The sequence below is a fragment of the Arachis ipaensis genome, chromosome B7 (assembly GCF_059453495.1).
Source record: "Arachis ipaensis isolate K30076 ecotype BB chromosome B7, ASM5945349v1, whole genome shotgun sequence".
Taxonomy (NCBI): Eukaryota; Viridiplantae; Streptophyta; class Magnoliopsida; order Fabales; family Fabaceae; genus Arachis; species Arachis ipaensis.
Window position 1 is genome coordinate 4,160,270 of NC_142442.1, and position 6,715 is coordinate 4,166,984.

Here is a 6,715-nt window from a genome sequence, read left to right on the forward strand (position 1 = left end):
TTTGTTTGATAAATTAAACTAAAAATTATTTTTAATAAATACAAGCAATAAAAATTATATTTAATAAAATAAATTTTAAAATTTAAAATAATCATAATAGACATAAATTGAGAGAGTTTTATTCGTGAATAAAATTTGACATTAATAATTAATTAATAAAAAATCATAATATTTATTATAATATAAAATTATATTAGATTTTTTTTTATTTAAAAAATATTTCTTTAGATATTTCTAGAACACTCTAATTTTCAAAATTACAAACGTTAATGCATAATATACTCTAAAAAAATTTACTAACTCAGGCCTATATGATTTTTATTTAAAAAAAAAAAGAGAGGAAACAAAAAATATATTGCTAGATTACTATATATCCACTCTTCCTATGGATAATGTGATGTCTTGTGTTTGACTATATACCCAGTATTTTAATTTTAATTCCAACGGTTCTGAGGGGTAATGTCGTCATTACAGTTTGAATAAACCTAATCTCCATGCACCCCAAAGGATTAGGCTTCTATTAACAAATGTGCCTTTAGCCTTTTCATAGTATCAATTATTATAATTTTAGGGCCCAGAAAAAGCCACCAATGAAGGAAAAAAATAAAAAAGAGACTTTGATTTGAAGCATATTATGTACACTTTTTATCTTCTTTTATTTTATTTTATTTTCATTGAAGTATGCCCTAGACAAAACCATTGCAACTTTTTTCTTCTCTTTTATAATTATTATTTACTATTGGAGTTTATTATTATTTCTTAATTGTCCATTATTACAAGAATGTAGGCATTTTAGACATCATAGTCTAAAATTTTTATTTCTATGGTGTTTTTTTTTTTAAATCCACATTTGTGAGATCCTATATGGCTCAAACTTTGAATGAAGTGATTAAGACTTCACTTCAAAGAGACTCTATATAATATTTTTAATTTAGCATTGTAAAAGTATGTGGCAAACAAAAAAGCAACACAAAAGAAATATAACATTCTAATTACTCTATACAATTTCATAAAGATTTCATTGATTATTTCTAATTAATATTAGGTTTAATTATTGTGTTATTCCCTATAGTTTCACTAAATTTTTAATTAGGTCTTTATATTTTTTCTTTTTAATTGAGTACCTCAACTGCTTTTAATTTTATAATTAGGTCATTTTCTTATAAAAAATGTTAAAATTAATAGAATAGTTCTTCTAAAATACATGCAGTTAAAGATATAATTAGATTTTTAATTATGAATACTTTTGATTTGTAAAAAAATTTAGTTAACTCTAATATTTTTTACATTAAAAATGACCTAATTATAAAATTAAAATTAGTGTAAAGACTCAATTGAAAAAAAGATATAAGAACCTAATTAAAAATTTGATGAAACTATAAAGACTGATAGAATAATTAAACTTTAATATTAAGGAATTTTTTTTTGGGGAATTAACCATATATTTTCCAACATAATATAATACACTACATCACATCTTTGCTAGTGGTTTGAGTTTCATGAATTTACATGAAATATGTTCAAATTAGTCATGACATTTTTGACACAAAAACTAGAGGGAAAATAATGAAGGTTATAGTTTGATTACTTTATTCTATAATATATAAGATGCTGCCCTTCACATGCATCATGTGCACATCACGTGATTAAGCAACTTTTCTCCTTCTCTAGTTGCTTATGGATGAACATAATTATTCTAAGTTGTGGCAGAGAACCACAACCCTAACCCTACTTCTGATATAACTTTTTGTGGTACCAAGCATAACTTGTATTTTAGCTTCTGTACTATTAGTTAATCTAGTACCATTATTATCAATTTCTAAATTTAAAAGAACAAATGTACATCATGAATGTCTTCCAAGATAAAAAAATGCTTGTATTAAATCCTTCAATATATATTTAATAATAAAAATTTAATTTTCATGCACTCTCAGTATAAAGTAGTTTTATACGTATATTTAATTACGTAATGTCACATCAGTAAATTTAATTATCTTTCATATTGAACGCGTAAATGGTCATCTAAAAGAATGTATATAATTACACGACTATGTAAAACGTTTTATATTGTCAATACATTAAAATTAAACTCTAATAATAATTAAAAAAACAAACTCTATATTATTCCTTTCCCTTTTGGTAGTTTCCAAAATTCCACATGCACCACTATACGAAGATAAAATAAAAATAAAAATAAAAATAAAAATAAAAATAAAAATGGATAATTACAAGCATGTCACATTAGTACATTAATGTTGATTCTATTTTTGTATACTATTGGTACGGTATATAATGGTGATTGGTGTGTGTAAATCTAAATGGTACCTACAAATAGGTCCCTCATCTTAATACATAGACTTTAGGTCACCATACCTATTAGTAGCTCCCAAATCCCAATGATAGTATTAGTTTTTATTTTTGTATTTAAAGAGAGTTATGCTAATATGCTCTACATGTGTTTTTTCATCAATGTTAATAAAAAAAGATCTTAACGGTTATTTTATATTGTTAAAATACTGTTAATAATAATGCAAGTTGGATTTAGTAGCAAATAATACTGATGTATTAAAAGTAAAATAATACTTAAATCATTGGTATTTTTCTGAAACTAATATTGAAAGTTTGAAACCATTGGCTTTTGTCAATAATTTTTTTTCATTAATGACTAATGGCAATAATATGTTTTCTTTGATTTCCATCAACCCGATATAAAATTTTTATTTAAAAATTTAATACTAGTGAATGAGTTTTTGATTATTTTTTTTGGACTAGCCATTAGTTTTTCTTTGTAGTGGGTAACAATATTAGTTTTAGGCCCAACTTCAGATATTGTGGGCTATTAGGCCCATTTATTGTTCATCAAACCCCCAAAAAAACACAAATAATTTCTTTACGGAAAAAGATTTTTAAAACAAAAAAAATGTTAAAGTGAGAAAGTTGAGAATTTAATTATCATTGAACAGCTCTTTCTCATTACAAAAAAAAAAAAAAGAACAGCTCTTTCTTATACATTTATTATTAAGTAAGAAATAATATACTCCTTGTTAATTAAATAAATTTTAATACTCTATTTGTTATATTTTATATAATAATAATTTAAATTTAAAAGAATAACCTACTAATTAGGTTGGCCACTTTTCTGATAAAGTTAAAAAATATATATATATATAAAACTTGTGAATTTTAATATCATGTCATTTTTCAACAAATGTTGTACTTTCTGATTTTTCTATAACACATTAGCAATCTTATTGAATTTGTAATTTCATGCAATTCTATTTCTTTAATTCAAGAATAATTAAAATATATTATTTTTTATTCTACTAATTTTCTCATTGGAGAGGACAGAAATAAAGTATCAAAATGTGATTTTTTAGCAATGATCCAAGTTTCTAACTATTCTTTGGATTTTTAACATTAACATATCATCAAATGAAACAATTGTTAGGCATGTCTCACCATTTACCCCAATAAACTGAAAAAAGATGGTAAAAAATAAATTAAAGGTGTCAGAATATGTGTATGATGCTAAAGTTTGTGGCAATGAAGCCATCATATCCATAAATGTTTCTTCCAACCCTATTTCACCAAAAATAGACTCTTATGATTTGGATTTTGGAACTACAAATAATCTCAAATTGGACCAATTATTATAGTTTGAAGTTGAATTGACTGATTTCATAAGCACATGTTGTGCTTAGCAATCAGACAAAAAAAATAATTGTTTGAAGGAGAGTTGTCCAAATCAGACACAATAATGTTGCTTTCTTCATGAGGAATAATACTGTTTTCTCTTTTTTTTTTTTAAATTAAAAAAAATTCTTAAAGTGTATGATTTATAAATTATTTTGAAAATTTTGGAAACCATGTATACCTTTTAAGAAATTTTAATTATACTTATTAATAGTAAATTCATAGAGTGAGACTCGAACCCAAATCTTCTAGGTGAAAATAAGAAGATTATTTCATTTGAGTTATATCTCGTTGGTTAGCACATAACATTCTTTATATTTCTTATATAGTAAAAATTTATCAGCAATAACCCCACTAAAATTCTATCATAATTTTTTGTGCTTAATTAAATACTTAATTTTGTCTAAATGTATAATTATTTAATTAATTAGAGGAAGATAGAGAACCAATGCCTTTCATTAGAGTGTACTTTAAAAAAAAAAAAAAACTTTAACAACATATACCAATGCAAAAATTCAAAACTAATAATCTTTCTCATAGAAAAGACTATACTTAATTAACATAATGCTAAAGAGACAACAATCTAAATTAATTTATTTAACTTATTACATATATATATATATATATATATATATATATATATATAAATAATGTAACATCTATGATGATATATTTATTATATTTAATATTACTAATATAAAATAAAATAATTTTGAGTTGATTTTCTATTTCCTTTCAAATATTTTACTTAATTACATACTAGCAAAGAAAATCCTACAAAGTTCTAGAGAGAGTAGACAAATTAATGTATGACCATATTTTTCTCATGCAAATATATCAATCAATCAGTTAGTTCAATTAGATATGCATCTATGAAGGTCCAATTAATTATTAAGCAACCAATTTTATATGTTCCATTTTAAAGAAACAGGCTGCCCCAGTTGCATGCCAAGAACATAGCATCAATAAATTCAAAATTAATGAAAAGTGGGTTTTTTTTATTCTAATAAACTGTTGTATATAGTAAAGTTTGGTGTGTGCCAGAAGAGCTTTATTAATTTGAAGGGAACATATACCCTCTACTTTTGTGGTTTCTCTCATATATGGAAAAAATAATGAGAACGGAATAATAGCTACATGGTTTTCTTCTTTTTTTTTTTCTTCTGTATTTAGTAAACGGCTAAAAATATAATATATATAGTTGATCCAATTAATAAAAAATGTATTTATACTTACTAAAAATGTGATTTTTTTAATATAAAGACTAATTTAGTAGGTAATATATAAATATTATTTTTATAAATATAAGTATAATATATATTTATATATATATGTCCTTATATTAGTAAAATTATTAGTGCTAAATTTATTTTTTAAAAAAGGAAAAATGATGAAAACAGAACATTATAGCTAGCAATTTGATACTTCCAAGCAAACACAGTTCAAACACACGGTCTAATTAAAAGCATATATACTTACTCTTTTCATGCAAAAAAATATTAATAGCTTTGAAAAAGTTGAAGAGATGCATGGTTTATATTTGTTAATTATCTAATTAATTATGCAATTGTATGTGCAAGTCTTTCGTTATTCAACTATTTCAATGATCGGAACTTGGCTTTAAATACAAAACTAATACTATACAATATCGGTTCCGCTACGTTACCAACAGCATATCTGCCAACTTCTGACAACTCTTATTTATAATTGCGTTTCATGAAAGTGTGTTTGTGGATGTGTCTAATAAAAATGTCTTTTTTATAGCTGTGTTTAATAGAAGTGTCTTTATAGATATATTTTCTGGATGTGTCTCTTTATATATGTATTTAAAATATATTAATTATTAGACACATCACAAACACACTTCCCTAAAACACAATTATAAATAATAGTTGGCAGAAGTTGACAGATAATATGTTAGTACCCTATACTTTTCCATACAATATACATACATTATCTCTCTCATTATTTGAGTAAAAACTCAGGTGCTACGTAAAGTTAATAGTTAAAAACTATTAAATAATTTAATTAATTTGACTAAATTTTTATTTAACGATTTTTAATTATAAATTTTATGTGAAGTTCACTGGACTTGAGTTTCTTAGTTATTAATTACTTTCTCCAAAACCCTCCAAATGTTAGATTCTTGCTAGGTATTGAAAGTTTGAAACCACAAACATTATTATTTTTTGTCTATTAGATGGGTCTCTATAGTTAATAACTTAATATACTAGTATCATATTATAATATTTTATTTGTTAACAGTACTATTTATAGTCACTAATGTATATCATGAAATTAAACCATATTATAAATTTTGCATAGGTCTTTCTTTATTTTTGTTTACCTTATATTTTTATTGTAGGCAATAAGAATCAAAATATATATTTTTTTGTCATAAAATTAAAATTTTAATACAATATCATAAAATTATAGTTTAATTATTTTATTAGTTTCTATAATTTTATTAAATTTATAATTAGATCTTTGATCATATATTTTTTTAAAAAATATTTTATTAATTAATTGTAATATTTTTAATATAGATTAAAAAGTATCTAATTACAGAATTAAAAATTGTGTAAAGGTCTAATTAAAAAAATATATATAAAAATTTGATTATAAAATTTAATAAAATTATAAAAATTAATATAATAATTAAATTTAAAATTATTTATTTCTAAAACTATAGGAGAAGACATATACCGGTTACATATTTAATAATATATGAAAGAAAAAATATGTATACTACTAAGTACTAACCGTTATGCAGTATGATTAATGGGAGAAAACATAACAATTAGCTTTAGTTAACGTTCGTTCAAGCACTGATTATTACAAAGGGACCACTATACTTTGATTAATTAAGTGTATATAAATTTTATGTTTAAAAAAATAGTAAGTTATATACCATTAATATTAATCATTAGCACATACCACATAAACCACTACAAGAAATTACTGGAATAGCGACCGATTTTGGTGGTCGTTAAAATCTTGGTCACTAATTAGAAAATAGCGA